Source organism: Plectrocnemia conspersa, unplaced genomic scaffold, assembly GCF_051122295.1.
Source record: "Plectrocnemia conspersa isolate PC_06_02 unplaced genomic scaffold, ASM5112229v1 ptg000005l, whole genome shotgun sequence".
Classification (NCBI taxonomy): domain Eukaryota; kingdom Metazoa; phylum Arthropoda; class Insecta; order Trichoptera; family Polycentropodidae; genus Plectrocnemia; species Plectrocnemia conspersa.
The window spans coordinates 15,810,063-15,827,918 of NW_028277169.1; positions in this window are offsets into that span (position 1 = coordinate 15,810,063).

Genomic DNA, 17,856 nt, shown 5'->3' on the forward strand with positions numbered 1-17,856 from the left:
TGTGTTGTTAGGTATCAATAAGAAAAATTTGCCTGAAATCAAGTCAAATTATGCTGTGAAACAGCGACTTGAGTGTAAATCTTATGAATGATATATGTGTAAAATATTCAGTATTATCATAATATTCTAATATTTTTATTTCAATATTTAAAATGTTATATTGTGACTCAATACTTTGATATACAAACATAATTCAACTAATTAATTTAAATTTAATTACACCCGAGTGATTAGAGTGATTAATATACGCTTAGGAGATTAATACTTTCGATGTTTATTAAGAAGTTTGATACATTAATTAATATTGGATGATGATACACAGACAAACATATACATTTGTCAAATAAATTCATTTCTACGTGTCGGTTAAGTTTGGAGTAATGCTTACTCGCCAAGTTTGTGTCACTAAGAGTCGCAGGATGTTTCTACTTCATATTTACTCAGTAGGAACTAGATGACTTAGACTTAAGTATATATATTACATGTTTAATATTCAAATCACGATTTGTAATTTTTGTGCACCATTAAAAATATGTATGAATCATAAAAAAAACATTAAAAAAACATATAAAACGCAAAAAAAATTAATGTATTTGTGTAATTTAGCGTACTTATTCAGAATATATTAAAATATTAAAAAAGTAGATATTTTCGTATGAGTAAGTAGATACATTCATTGACTTATAGTGATATAGTTGTTGGTAATGTGAAGCGGTGAAAAATAGGTCACTCGCCCACGGGCTGGAACGGAGTGTTACCGTATTGTATGAAATTAGCTACGTGCGATTGAACAAAGTGGTTTTGTGATGCTTTTTTAAGGACGATGCACCCTCGATCGTGGCATATCCTGGAGGCTGGACTTTGCGACAATCTCTGGTTGGAATTGAGTTATATAAAAAATGATTAAAATCCCCGTAAGGGGCCGCGGGTGATGGCGCCACAAATTTTGATCACTTATTGGTGTCATCCTGAGCCACCGCTGAGCCCTCTATTGCGATTTTGTCGATATAGTGATACAAATCACTCTTGCTGAGATTTAGATTATGAGGAAGTGTTTTGGTATTGTTGGCATACCAGAGGCTCTCGCATTGTTCAATGGACTGTGCAACGATTGTGCTTTGGTGCATTGGATACGAGTGTTTCAGATCAGATAAGAGATGAGTCTTATGCGATACGATTTTGTATGTTTGTCTGTTTATCATCATAAGAAGTGAGTCAAATATAGAACATCTTATAAATGCAAGATCGTCAGTATTGATTGACATTTGTGTATCTGTAAAAAAGTTTGGTCAAAATCGTTTAAAAATTCAATTCTATAAACAAAAATCTCGTAGAATATAAAAAAAGTTTGAGTCACAGAATATAATTAAATATTATTTTTTATTATTATTAAAAGGACATTCCTAATTATTTCGCCACTCCAAAAATAAATATACAATCGATGTTTTTTGCACTGATATGCACCGACACCAATATATTATTATTATTATTATTATATATACATAAACACACACATATATATATATATATATATATATATATATATATATATATATATATATATATATATATATATATATATATATATATATATATGTATATACACATATAAAGATGCACTTGTAGTTTTATATATAATGTATGCTTTTTGTTATAAATATATAGGGCTATGGTATATGGTTTATATAAAAATAATCAATAGTATAACATTATGCTAAAAATAGTAACAACATAAAAAACATAAATATCCTGCTTTGGTTTTTAAATAGCAAAAAATACATTATTATCTTGTGTTTATTTCAAAATATGTTAAAGTATGATAGCCCTGTAAATTATATACTATATACATAGTATTAAATGTATATTCGATTTTGTCAGCAAGTACCTGTATATAATTGAAGTATTTGAATAAAATTATTAAGTTTAAAAGCACTAAATTGCCTGTTAATATGCACTGCAATTAATTGTGATACTAACCTAAAAATACTACATTTAAAATATTACTATTTTTAAGAATTTACAATCGTATGAAAAGTACGTTCGTTTATCAAAAGGCAGCTAAATTTCAAAAAACTTTGCCATTGAAAAAAGTTATAAACGAACGTAATTTTCAACGCAAATATATAAATAAACAGAAAATGCACTGCAATCAAATCCTGCCACAAAGTTTGTAATACGGTACATTGCGACCTCGAAACGCGCAGGTTTAAATATTGAGTGCGCAGTGCGCATGCGCGAAATACGCTGTTCACTCAAACGCGTAACGGTCGAATTGTGCGTACTACGACTATTGTATATTATATAAGTATTCTCTTTTATATAAATAATATATACTAAATTTATTATATGTCACTGTACCTAAAAGCCGGGCGATCGCTCCATTATAACACAAAAAATTGTGACGACCACTTTATTCACGTTTTATTAAAAAAATGGCAATAAAAATCCGCATGAGAGATCATCTCGAATATCGTCGAAAAGCAATGTAATTAAGGAATTATATTTATACTTTAACAAAAAAATCAATATATTATTGTTAAAATATATAAAATGATTAATTTTTTCAATGGGGTGTTTTTTTTAATTAATTAATTGTTAATCGTTGAACGTGGGAGATGCTTCTCGTTTGATCAATACACAGGGTATAACACATGCATCACACGTTGGTGGTATGAAATGATTCATGTAAAACAAATCTGCCTTAGTCGATGCCAATTTTTAATTTCTAAACCCTGAGAGAAAAAAAATAAAGAGGATAGCCCGGTGGCACAATGCACTTTGCACACGTTTTAGTGAATAAATTTATATAAATGTAAAATGCTAGTTCAAGTGGATGCACAAATCACACACAATGCACGTTTTTTAATAATATATAAATATATATATATATATATATATATATATATATTCTTTTTGTTTATTTTTTGTTTGATATATATATAATATATAGCTATTTCCATAGCTACAAAATTGTGTGGGAAATAAAACGGAAGCAAATTTTAATTTGCTCGTTTTATATTATGAACATTCCATTATGTTTAATTTTTATACATACATATATAAAAAGACGCTTAACGAGCTTATGAAGCTTGCCATTTGAATTGTTTCAAAGTTTATAATAATGTAAAACAAATCAAACACTTTCTAATGTGATTGACAGCCTTTCGTGTTGTATATTTATAGGCGGTATATGAATTTATAAAAAAAATGTGTCTAGCCTTATGAAAGGTTCTATTTAATGTTTTTTGTAACAATTTAAACGTTCTGTTACTTAATTTATTTTAATTAAAAGTTGATACATTTTTGTTACCTCAACTATTAATTTCACCGCTGATTTTCATTTACTTTGATTAAAATGTAAAACATGTACAATCTGGTTGTATACTTGTATTGTGTATATCTAATAAGTGTAGATTAATTTGTAATTTATTGTTGCTACCCAAATTATGTTGACTGCGACTTTCTTGTGTTTATTTTTAACTTATATTGTACATACTGTGTGATATTTCGTATAATTGTAAAAAAATATATGGTATTAAAGTATAAGTTTATTGGATCAGTTTATTTTACATTCTGTATGATAATTTATTTATTTATTAGTTTTTGTACTTTTTCACATCTCAATTATTATTATTGATGTAAATACACTGTTATAAAACATGGAAAACATTGATTTCTTTCCGGTATACATATATAATATAAAGTATATTGAATATTTGTATAAAATATATTTATGTATATTCACATAAACTTAATTTGTTATATTTTTCATATATTCTTTAATAAAAATAAAGCATATGTATCAAAATATTATATTTGTGATTGTTGTAATTTTTAATATTCGGTGTTTACAATCTCAATATGAAAGTTAGGCGATTAAACGATATAAATATATATTTGAGAGATTATAAACGTACATACAGGTGGCGGAAGAGAGGTGTTGCTATGTTTGGGAAAGTTTAAAAAGTATTAATGTAATAATCTGAAATTAAGTCAACTGAATTGTATTAAAATAATTAAAAAGTAATTATACATATTATTATCGGTAAAAGAACAACATCAAAATATGATATATATGTAAAATAAATGCCTCAGCCAGAAAATGTAAGAATGTTGTTTTATTTGTTTAAAAACATCCATTTTATATTCACTTATGTTAATATTAATCGCTGCAACTTGACTAAGGTAAGTTAAGGATAAATGTCTGTTACATGGACTATGCATATAATACCATGGAAAGTCAGTAACTAAAATTGAAGTCACCGCTTATTTACAACACTATTAACCCGCCGTTGGTCGCACGGCGGCGCAGCGCTCACCCTGTCGGTTTTTTTGATGCCGTTTTTTTTGCATGATACATATTAACTTGCGGGTCCCTCTACTTTTCAATAATTATGTTTTCTTCAATATTGCAGGCTTAAACATGTGTTTACTAATTTGATATACATTTGGTTTTGCGTATTAGTTGTGTTATATCAAGGATCGAGAGAGAACGTTATTTACGCGGGTTAGATTCGTGCTGGAAATTTTATTTTTTGGTAGTTTATTTTTATTAATATTTACTTTTTTGTTCTTAATTTAATGTTTTTAATTTATTTTATAAATATATTTTATTTAACTCTTTTGATACATAGTATAAAAAACTATTTTGAAATTTTTTTTCGATTCCTTAGATAATTAAAAAAAATGAAACAAATTTATCGCAAAGTTTGCAAATAAAAATATAGCAGTATTTAGGAGAGAAACCTGACACTACGATAATTCATCACACAGAACCAAGTGAATAGAATCGTCCAAAATGTAATTTTTTCTTTAGGAAAAAAATCGCAAAATCACCATCAAATGCCACATGTGCTATAACCCAATATGCAAAGAAAATTCATCGGCATTATGTCCAGATTGCATAACTAAGTATTCAAGTAATCAAGATCAAAAATAATATATATTTTTTCATGTTATTTTTAAAGTTTTAAACATATATCTAAAAAAAATATATTTTACTTTTAAAATATTTATTATTTTATTTTTCTTCTTTCAATATTTAAATAGAAGTTTAAAAGAATTTATTTATTATATATATACAACACTAAAATAAACCAAAAATAAAAAAAATAATAAATATTCGATATTTAAACTTTAAAACATAAAGAACTGAGAGGCGGCTATTCGCTCAGGCGCGACCAACGGCGTATGCAACACTCGCGCGACCAACGGCGGGTTAAATCAATGTGTCAAAATCAAATGAAATTTATTGCGCCTCTATAAGTATGTCATTATCTATTTTGCGATTTTTTTGATCAAAAATATTTTAGACAAATTCTTAAATAAATTGATTGTTCATATAGGTGGATCATTGTCTTCAGACAAAAAAGTTTGAGAAAAGCAACATATCTCTCAGTGTTGCCTCAAAAAAAAAAAGTACTAGAGCAGTGAAGTCTTACAATTTTTACACGTGTGCCTGAGCCGAGTCACAAGCAGAAATTCATATGCACACGAAAATACGATTGTGTGTTGTTTTCGTATCTACCTGCGCTACAATAACAGTCATTATCGGGAAACTACAGCGTATCGCATACTTTGCAGAAGTCGATAAAAATTTTACACGTATGATATATTATTTAAAAAATAAATTTCAAAAGGTAAATTTTTTTTTTTTTTATAGTGATACAAATTACATATATGTATATAAGAGATATAAATTAACATACATAGATAATATATTTACAGAAAATTAACACGGAAAATATATGTATTTTAAAATTTAATTTATTAACTTTAAAAAATAAAAATTCAAAATAAAATCACGGTTAAGTTAGAAGTAAAAATACCAAGTCGAGCAGTTTAACTTAAATAGTACATTCGTGCAGATTGGACGTCGAAGAAATTACAATATTAGCATTGCTAATTTAAAAGAGAAAAAAAATGCTAAAAATAACCAAATATTAGTAGGTCTTTTTATAAAATTTACAACTTTAATAGAATTATTTAAAAATTTTAGGAGTTTTGGAGACATTAAATTCGACACCAGCACTTGGCGATGGATAACACAGTGACTCGTTAAAAAATCAACATTCTCAACTGCTCGAATCCTTGATGTTATATTTAAAATTATCTCATGAAATTTACCATCATATATGTATGTATGTATATTTGAAAAACGCTATCAACACAGCACCATTAGATATATTAAGTGACTTGTCGATATAAAAATAATATTAATATGAAAATAAATATTTAGCACAAATTATATAAAAAAATAATATTTATGTAATATCACATTAACCGGTTGTCCAGCGTGCGTGTGTTTTGGAAGCTCTGACGTTCACTGTATTAGAGGGAATATGATAACATATAATTGGGTGGTTAAAATGACCAAAGTTTCAGCGTTTAGCTCCCTATCTATCATCATCGAACAACACGGGATCTGCGCAGTGAACTTACAAAGAGACCGCAGAGAACTTCATTGAGGCTATTTAACACCTTTTTTTGAGAAACACTCTATCTCCGTCGGCAGACATAGTTCAAGCGACAAAGTCAAACAACTGTGGTTGAGATCAAGTCCTGAGCTATTCTGGATAACGAGCGACCTCACCTAGAAGTCCTGATCAACGATACAAATAGACAAAATCCGAACCAAGTGTAAAAATGATCCCAATTTGAACCGATAAATCATTCTCATTTAATTATTACTTTAGAACAAACCAACAGCTGTCGAAAGACAATTTGTCTGTTATCCAGAAAAAAATAACGAACGATGAAATTTCCGTTGATTAGAATTTAAATAACAGCCTGATCATAAATTGTTAGAATAAAAATTGAATACAGTAAAAAAAAAATAATGGACTGTCAGAAATAAAATTAAGGACGATTATGTAAATCACAAGAAATAGTATAACAGTTATAAATATAAATGGGAAATAAATTATTTAATTTAGAAATATCTTATAAAATATCTTGCTTGCACCCAAACTGTTGGACAGGTTAGATGCGAGCGAGTGGTAGCGATCGAGCGCTGGTTAGAACAACAAACACCCCATGAATAACTCTTAACGAATCTCTTTCATTGCATTAGAGCGACGAACGAAGCGGGAATTACGACAGAGCAGTGGCGTAGAGCACGCTAGGCTTGTATGTTTGCATGTGACAGTATTGCGAGCCCAACCAAACAAGTTGGCTCTAAGATACATTGATATTGACCATCTGGATAAAATACAAAGCACATAATATAAATACTGTGCAATGAACTGTAATAAATTCTGTACTGAATAAAGACTGACTAAAAAAAATGTTTCTGACCACCTGTCAGAATAATTTTTACCATTTACCATAAATTTTGACCAGTACAATAATTTTTTTATAATTTAATATGAATTCTTAACAAATAATATAATTAATGACCATTTAATATTTATTCTAGCCGCTTCTATTCTGACCTTTAAATATAGATTCTGTACCATATAATACAAACTCTAACCACAATCGCATTAAAATTCTGATCCGAAAAATATGTTCCTTATTATTTTATAAAAACAGTATCTTGCTTAAGGAAGCCAGTGATTTTCAATCAAACATAAATTGGTTTTATAGTATTATTTTAAATTAAATTTTACAGATATTATATAATAATAGTCAACGGTATGTTTGATAGTGCTTTTTTAAATAATGTTAGATATATTTATATTTAAAAATTCAGATTAATTAAGGTTTTCGCTAATCTGATCACATAATGTATGATATATATAAATTTTAGGACGTTAAGACAATGAATCGTTAGCCGTGAAAGAAAAACCACAATGTGAGTTAATCATCGTAAATTTTGCGTGCCCTCAGCACCTTTGGGATCGAAACAATGGACGTGCTTTGGACTAAAGGTTGGGCACAGTGATGGCCAACAATGGACCTTGGAAGCGTGTCTATGACAAAACGGCACGATACAAAATAAAAGGCTTTAAATTCACCCAAATCGGATATTTTAATCCATTTTGGAGTAAATTAATAACTTTTATATTAAAGGCCCAGTATTGGTAGTCTATAAGAAAATAATCAATAAACTAAAGTTTTTTATACAAATTGAAACTGCGGTGTATTCGTTAGTTAAAATAAAAATATTGCTTAAATTGACGTTTTTTGATAAACCAAATAGAAGCAACAAGAATAGATTACCAGGATTTTTATCAATTATTTAACGACGAGTAAGATAAATATTTGTAAAAATTCGCTTAGACTTTTTCATTTAATGCATACGTATTTTTGTTAAAAGTCCTAATAAAAAAGGGTAAATTAAATAAAATATACGTTATTTTATGTATATATTTTAGGCACGTACTTCAAGCTATATTAAATTTTACCAGAGCTTTTCATTATTTTAATTTAAATTTTACATACATATGTAGTATATATAGAACACAAATAAAACAAGACAGTGAATACATTATTTGAGGGCACAGACTCTCAGCAACGCGCCATCTAGGGAGAAAGACAGTGGCGCAAGCTCCTGGCTAATCATCTTAGGAGGGCCTGACTGTTTGTCAGCAACTCAAAAGGTATGTGTGATATTGCAACAATATTTCAATTATGTTGTTACATGGGCGCTATGTTGTGCTTAAATAGATATTATAAAAAAAACTTTATTTTATTATTGATTGATCATAAAAAAGCTTTATTTTATTATTGTTGTTTATTTTTTAATCATCAAAGTTTAACCAAATACGTTTTTAAATTACGAATAATACTATCATCATTGGGTTATTCTGTATATTTATTGATGCTGTAGCAGTTATATGCTTAAAATTTAAATAAGCTCTCAGAGCTTTACTATAATGCAATTATAAATACGTAGTGAAAAAAAATCAATACAACGTTAATCGAGTTAAATATTTGAATAAAAAAACAATGATAAATGATTCAAATTATATTGAAAAATTCAATAAAAAACGAAAATCACCCGGCGAACGGAGTAGCATGAATGAAAATGGGGGGTTTGTGAATTTTCATTGAAGTGTCGGTGTTTCATTCACAAGAGGTGGGCCCCAAACCTTTTGAGACCCCACAGCCGGGACCTCCGTGAATGAAAACAGACAGACCTTGCACGTGAAAGTTTTTATAATGAACGCACACACATACACCCACAAACCGCCAGTCGGCTTCGAATCACAAAATGGCCGACTTTCATTAATATTAAACCCTGTATCTTTGATTTATATTCATGAACAAGGCCGTCGATTGTTTGGTAATCACAACAGCGAGGTCCAACGACGAAAACACAATAAGTAACGAGCTTTATTACTGCTTTATTTTTTTCAACGTCCGCAAATTATAGTATACTAATACAAATATTATGATACTGTTTTTCCTGTTACATAATCACATAATTTAAATATCAAATCGATCGTTGTATATATGTGGGGTAAGGTTGCCTTATTCATACCCCTTGAGGAAAATTCGCTATAACTTGAGAAGCTTAAGAATTTAAACCAATGTATATTTCAAACAAGAAAATCGATATAGGTAAACATTTAGTTTGGAATAATAAATCCTGCAACGATATAAACACCACAACCGGTGTTAATTACAAACCGCTCGACGATAGAAATATTTCAATATGAAATGGACGTCTAGAATATATATTATTTTATGTTTTATAATATAACATATCATGTGGTTTTTAAAATATATTATAATTCAAGATTAGTGTTTTAAATAAATAAAGCGATAGATAAATTTGATCGCAGGAAATGCGCTCAGTCAACTACCTGTAGCTTTCACTGAAACACATCACTCTAGTTAATGGAATAAAGCTGTAAGTTACATATTGTACCTGCCATTTCCACGCGATAATTTAGAAAATAGTACCTGCCGACAACAGCCAATATCGTGATTAATTATCAAAGTGATTATAAACGATGTTGATCCTTTAGCGTGAACAAAGATTGTATATATGTAAGAATGTAAGTATATTTTGCAAGTAATCATGAAAGCTAATATATCATAAATGTTTATTTTATATAATAAATTCTGTATAGCCAGGACTTCCACTTATAAAATTATATTTATCGTTAATTGGCGACATAGATTAGTTCTACTGTCACTAAACTTTTACGTATAACAAAGACGGATCGGAGACACATTACAAGGCACTTTAGCGGATCGTCCAACGTCATCGCATAACACATCAAAGCCGACAATAATTCAACCCTACACTCCAGCAAAGACTCACCCATTTCAACACCATAACCTATAGATAGTGGCATCTAAATATCTCTGTATATGTCAGCCTTTTTAACGTCTATTTTGTTGTAACAAAATTCCTAAAGGGATGAACCCAAATGTGATTCAAACCAGAAATCGTTTAACAACAAAAAACTTGACTGGAATTCCAGACAATGGAGCCATATTCGAGAAGGCTAATAAATTGGTAAAGTATAACGCGCTCCATATAACAATGACAAACATCCTAGATGCCTTATTGAAAACTTCCAAACAAAATCTCAATCTTGCTAATACTTACAGAAGATAATATATATTTATTTTTTACTAGGTGGAAAATTTGATGTTCCGCTAAGTTTGCAACCCAATGGTTATCCCTGATAAAATCATTTAATAAAATAAAGAACCAATTTATATTGCTATCTGTTTAACGATTGATAACTAAGTATCTAAAATAGTCCATTATGAATTCTTTTTGTCGTTTAATTATTATTAATAAACTATATTTTTCATGAGTAATACATATTATGTTTTATATATACCTAAAATAAAAAATAGTAAAAAAGTTGAAGAAATGAGACCAATCAACATGCTACCGTGTATAGAAAAAATAATAGAAGAAGTAGTAATCAAACAATTAAAGGAATTTATTACTTCTCAAAACATAATATGTGAACAACAATCGGGATTCAGAGAAAAGCATTCGACTGAAACTGCATTACAAGTAGTGATAAATGATTGGCTGTTGGCTAAGGATACAAACAAAATCATTGGAGCAGTTTTCTTGGATTTCAAGAGAGCCTTCGAAACAATAGACAGAAAAATAATGTTAAAGAAATTGGAGAGTATAGGTATAAGTGATATAGTTTTAAGATGGTTTAATAATTACTTATATAAAAGAAAACAAAAAGTTAAAATAAATAATGTATATTCTGAAGAGAAATTAGTGTCTTATGGAGTACCACAAGGGTCTAAATTGGGACCATTGTTATTTGTTTTGTATATTAATGATATAGTTAATAACGTGAAAAAATGTAAAATTCATCTATTTGCGGATGACACATTAATGTATTGCATAGGTGATAACATTAAAGAAATTGTAAATAATTTAAATAATGAATTAAGTATATTAGAAATATGGTTAAAGAATAATGTACTTAAATTAAATGAGAATAAAACTAAATGTATTAATTATAAAAATGTGTTAGATAATAGTACCAAAATAGTAATAAATAACTCTAGTATAGAAATAGTGGATAATATAAAATATTTAGGAGTAATTGTTGATACAAAATTAAATTTTAAAGAACATTGTAATTACATATTAAAAAAAATTAGTAGAAAAATAGGTTTATTATCTAGATTAAGAAATATATTAAGTATAAATACAAAAAAAATAATTTACAATAGTATAATATTGCCCCATTTTAATTATTGTGCAACACTATTAAATATGTTAAATAAATTAGATAAACAAATGTTGCAAAAATTACAAAATAGGGCAATGAGAGTAATCTTAAATAAAAATAGATTAACTAATTGTAAAAGTATGATTGATAGATTAGAATGGTTGAATGTTCAAGAAATATTGAGTATGAATGTTTTAGTATTTATATATAAGTTAGAAAATAATATGTTACCAAAATATTTTAATAAGTATTTAATAAGAAATAAAGATGTACATAAATATAATACTAGAAATAAAGAAAATTTAAAGATAATTAAGTATAAGAAAACGAGTACGGCTAGGGGAATTATGTACGGAGGTTTTGATTTATATAATAGTCTTCCAAGAGAAATCCGAAACAGCAAAAATATAACGGGTTTCATAAATGGAATAAAAAAACACCTTCGTACATATAGAAATAAATTATAATATTAAGACTTTATTATTGTATATTTTTATTTTTTCTTTCTGTTATGTATTTTTTATATATTTTTATACATGTTTACTAAATTTGTTAGATGTAAAGATTAGCTATTAAGCTAAATAAATTAATAAACTAATAATAATAATAATAATATACTTTTCGTTACCCAATAAAGAGGTTAAATAGTAGTTTTTGTTTTATTATCGTCCTTGAAATTTGTATATTTATTAAAATTATACATATATATATATATATATATATATATATATATATATATAAACAAATATTGTATACGTAGCTTTTATATTTTTTTAATAAATAAATATAAGCCATTTATCAAAGAAAAGTAAAACATTGTCACAAATGAGATAGCAAGACAAGCGGACATAATTTGTCGTCTTATAAAATATAATGAGGTTAAAATGGAACTCATTTCTGCTTTACAGAATATGTATAACATAATAAACGCTTAATTGTATCGTTAAAGGTATAGGTAACGTTTTAACTACCCTCATAAATGTATACGGAATATAAATCATAGAACAAGCTGTATACGATTTAAAATGAAAATCTAATTACATTTTAAATGAGCATTTTATTTTTTTTATTTTATAAAAACGACCAGTGAATTATTTTATATATTTTTAAATTTAACATTTTCACTATAAAGCCGATTATGCTTTAAACATAATATTTTCGTTACCGTTGGACAAGCTGTTATTATATTACTTAATAATAATTGATTATTAATTTGTTAGGTTAGTTTGTTTAGGCGTATATGTAAATATGTTATTCCATTTTGTGGCGATTCGTTAATTATTGCTATATTTAAGAAAAAAATACATTTAAATTTTAAATACTTCTAAATTATAAAAAGCTAGGAAAAACTAATATGTTTACGAATTAATTAATATTAATTCGTTGGACTGTTCAAACTTTTACTTTTCGAAGACACAATAAAATATTAACGAACCCCAAGAAGGCTATGTAGCGGATAGGGTACATATACATATTCTGGGTCAATGTAAGGATCGGAACCATGACCTGATTGGAGCCTGCTCCATCGTGTGAATTTGTTCAAACAATGTACTAGCTGAAACATCCGGGTTCAAGGATATGCTCTTGCGTCACAGCATCCGCTCTGAAGCGGCGACACAACAATACGTTGAATAATTCAATTCTAAATTTAAAATGCAGCAGTATATCACGAGACGCTTTAAAATTGAAACCAAACAACGTTGGGTGCTTTTCATATACTTATTTAAAGAAATGGTTTATATCCTTTATCATATATGCACATTGAACGCCACTATTCTGTTCGTTTTACATTAAAGATTTACGATGTGGCAGTGAGGTAAGTTTTCTAAGCAACAAGTGCAGTAAAATTCCATGGTGTTCCTTACTTAAATCTATAGTGTTTAAGATTGTAATAATTTGTAATTGAGGAGATTCGTTTCGGTGCGTAAGAAAGTGATATTTCATCAGCAGTTCTATGGTATCTATGAGCTTAACTCGATACAAGTAGATGTGTGTTGTAACCTAAACCTGTACAAAATTGTTGCAATATAGAATAAAACTACTGAAATTTAAATTTATGCCCTTATTAAAATCTAAGGTATTTTATGATAGTATAAATGTTGTAAAAAATAAGTTTTTCTGTTATCACAAATTAAAGTTTGTTAATATAAATTTTTAAGTTCTATAAAAGTGTTTTACATATATCATATATTATAATGTTTAATTAGACGTTTAAAAAATAGTTTATTTGTGATATTTGATATATGGTAAATGGATATATATTCAAAGGTTATAATACCGTTCGAGTTTCGTCACTTTTGTAATTTAGTTTGAAGTATAATGGTATTAAATATTAAATTATAATAAAACTGCAGTGAAGTCTTTACAATGCAGGGACGATCAACCCTAATCGACGACTCAAGATTCACTGTCCCATCGCATTGTTCAAAACGTTGATATCCCTTTAGTCAAGCGGAGGGAAAATATTTATTCGGAAGCAAAATCTCTTGATTTTTTAAAGATAAGCTTACGTTTTTAACCTTCCTTAGAAATCAATTGTCGAGTTCATCAATTAAACCTTTTCTCTATTTACAATTAAGGTGAATAACTAATATAATTAATGACACAAAAGGCTAGTAAGACTTGTGATAAAGCATTTCAACCGTTAAATAAAAAATGAGTTTTTTCGTTAAAATAGAACACCGTGGGAAACCTCTTAACGACTTAAGTCACAAGTAGGGTTTTTGGGTCTGAGACTAGGCACCCGGATTCAGGTAAGAATACCCGGACCCGAAACCAGATCTAAAACTCTTTTTTATACAAGAATTTTCCAACACGAATTATTGAATCCAGATGTGTTTCTAAAACATTCTTTCAAAGGGATAAAAATAAGAGAAAATAATCTCGTATGCATATCAACACATGTTGTGATTTTTTTGCGTTTGATAATATATTGATTAGGGCTATTCTTTATTCGAGAAAGTTTCATAAACTCAGATTATAAACTGCGCAAATGTGAAAGGGTCGTTATGAATTTAATTTATACTTACTACACTAACAGCTTTTAATTATACACAGGTTAATAAAGCGAGATTCGACATAAACCGTTTCATAGAGGAAGAATTTATATCTGAAAGTAGATAGATGTGTCTCTAAAGCAATATAAAGATTTTAAAGTTACACTCATACAAACATATAAAGTTTGTCAAAAAGCAGCAACCAAGCATTTTATATAATTTGTATATATTTTAAAGACTTTTTGAAACCATATATGTTTGTGTTTTGATGTATAGACGTGTCATTATTATTAAAATCCAAGCTTTTTATCATACATGTATGCTGAATTGTGACAATTTACAAACAATGTCTACATTTTGTTTTTCGCCTTAGTCTTTCGTCGTGGTGCATTCAGGTAGATCAATATCTTGAAGGTGTGTGTGAGGGTGTTGGACCGGGCGCCTACATGAAAACCCTGAATGGAACGGGCACAGGGTTGGGGTCGTGGGGTTCTTTTGCAGGTGGTTCAAGGTGTAACCGGTAGTGTGACGATGAAGGTTTGAGCTCGGAGAACAATGGGCAAAGGTGTGGGGTATATGGGGACATGCGCAGATAGCGAGACCAACAAGTGTCCGTGTCCTACCTCGAAGAAGACAAACACCTCTGACGTCCAACCCCCGGAGGATTTTCGAAGGATGTGCCACATAAAGGTGTGTTGTGGTCTAAATTTTTAATTTTTCAAACCCTAATCCCGATACCTGAATGCCGTCGCAGGGATGAAGGTCATCCAAAGGCGGAATGTACAAATTGTCTTAGAATATACCTGTAATTTAATTAGAATATATTTAACCTTAATGAATGAAGTATGTATTAAATTATTGTTTATAATTTAATTGTTTAATATCGCATTAAACAATCGAGGCCAGATTATGTTTTGATAGTAATATTGTAGTACTAAATAATAGTTCTATGAAATATTGTTATAATTTCTATGCTTGTGAGATGTTCGAAAAGTTAAGATAGAAGGTTATTAGGAAGCGATTATATTTTACTCTGTTAATAACAATTTTGCTTCTGATAAGGTTCGTGTGACATGGAAGTTTATTTGTATGACTTTATTCATAAGTCTGGTCTTTATTTTTTTATTTGTCGCTAACTTGCAACGTTACTACCAGTTCTGATAGACTTATTTAAAAAACAGTATAAAAATCGCTATTGTATGCAAATAATGAACTGTGAAATTTCCAAAAATGCTCTTTATGAAATGATTAAGCTATAGTGTAAATGAGTATTTTAATGTAATTAATATCAATCTCATTATACAATAATTACGATTTTTTGCTGTTGTATCTATACTATCTAAATATCCCTTGAATACACTGATAATTACCAAAACTGTGATTTATTATTGTTTCTAGAATTACTTAGCGTTACTAATACAATTAGCAAAGCTTACTAACCCATAGTTGTAACAGATTAAAACTATATCTGTGCGTATGGATTAAATTATAATTTGTGTTTTATTAGGCAGATAAATATGGATATATTTTAATTAGGTATACATATATTTTATAACAATAACAATGTTATCTAAATAATACGTTTGATGTTAATTCAACATAATTAATTTGCAAATGATAATAATGCAGATTATTTAAAGAATTATTCTAATTTTTGCGAGAACGTTTGAATTGTTAATTTTGTGCTATTGTTAAGGAAAATACATTTTCCAATATTGCCTTCTCTTTTGATTTTATAGAATTATTTTCTTGATTTCCCGAAAAATTGCGAAATAATCTATTGTTCAGATCTTAAGTGTTTTTAACAAAATAACAATAAAAAAAATACCAAGGCCAGGGATAATAAATGACTTTAGAAGTACCATGTTTGTTAAAGTACATTTTTATAAATATTTACGATGTTTATTTACTTGGAAAATCCTATAAAATATATTTCATATTAAAATTTTTCATTTAATAAGAAAACGTAGATATGAAACAGCTTTACTTCCTCTTTTGAATCTTTGATTTTGTTACTTTCGAGATATGCACATATATTTAAAATTTAAAAAGATTTTATATCTCAAGTTAGATTTATCTATTTCAGTGAATTTCGCATTAAAAGTAATAACTTGTTATGTTTGTTTTTGTAAATCAAAATAAAAACATATGTTGAAATTCAATAAAGTTTAAGCTTTAGAAAATTAAGATGTTTTTTAATCCAATTGCTTCCCAATCTGTTTTAAGAATTTTCGTGATTCTGAAATATTTTATTTGGGCTAAAAAGTCTCATAGTTTTGTAGAATTGAACTGTAATTAAATAAAATAAGTAATTAAAAATACTTTTAATCACATTAAAAATCGCTGTCATTTATATATTCTAAAATATTTTCTACCTATTCGATTATATTTTCTGTCTAATTAAAACTGTTGGATAGTAGACCGTAAAGGAATTCTTTATTAAAGTCTCTTGACCTTACATATTTATTTGTCTATTTAACCAGTCGCTCTATATATTTTTTCATGATTTATAAAAATATGTTATTTATATATATACACCTAAATATTAATTACATAAATAAATATCAGAGTTGTGGGTTTCAAAATCATTTATTTCAGCTACAAAAACCTAAAACGATTTAATTATAGCAAAGACGTTGGAAGATCGTTTGCTGAGTTTGTGAATTTGCTATAAGGTCCTAATTAATTTAACTTCTGCGGTCTTGAGGTCAGACATACTTGCGTCCTGTGACCTTTTCCCTCTAAATACAATCACCAACCGTTTGTTTTATTATTACATCTGTTTCCCGTTTGTCTTTGCTTGTGTTCATCGATCCTCATTTGGAAAATACGTTTTTCACTTAAGATTGTTATTTGTTTAAACTTTATTACGCAAAACGTAATAAAGTATACCTGTACAAATATATTTACCGAGTATGCGGTTTGTTTATTATGTTCTTGTCTTCCTTTCGTGTTTTAATATATTATATTATAATTAAAATAATAATATTTAATAAAAAAATCATATTCGTGAATGCTTTATTATTTACAAGCGTACTATAATTTTGGAAATCGATAAGCAGCTTACCTAAGGCGACCAGATGTTCCAGAATACGCGGAACAGTCTCGAATATAGCAGTGCTGTCCCATATTAATAATTAAAGACGCTGCATGAATATCGATGATCGGGACATTTAAGTAAAAGTAAAATATCGGATTTAATAGACTTTATATGGGTCAGAACAAAGTTTATTGGATAATTGAGC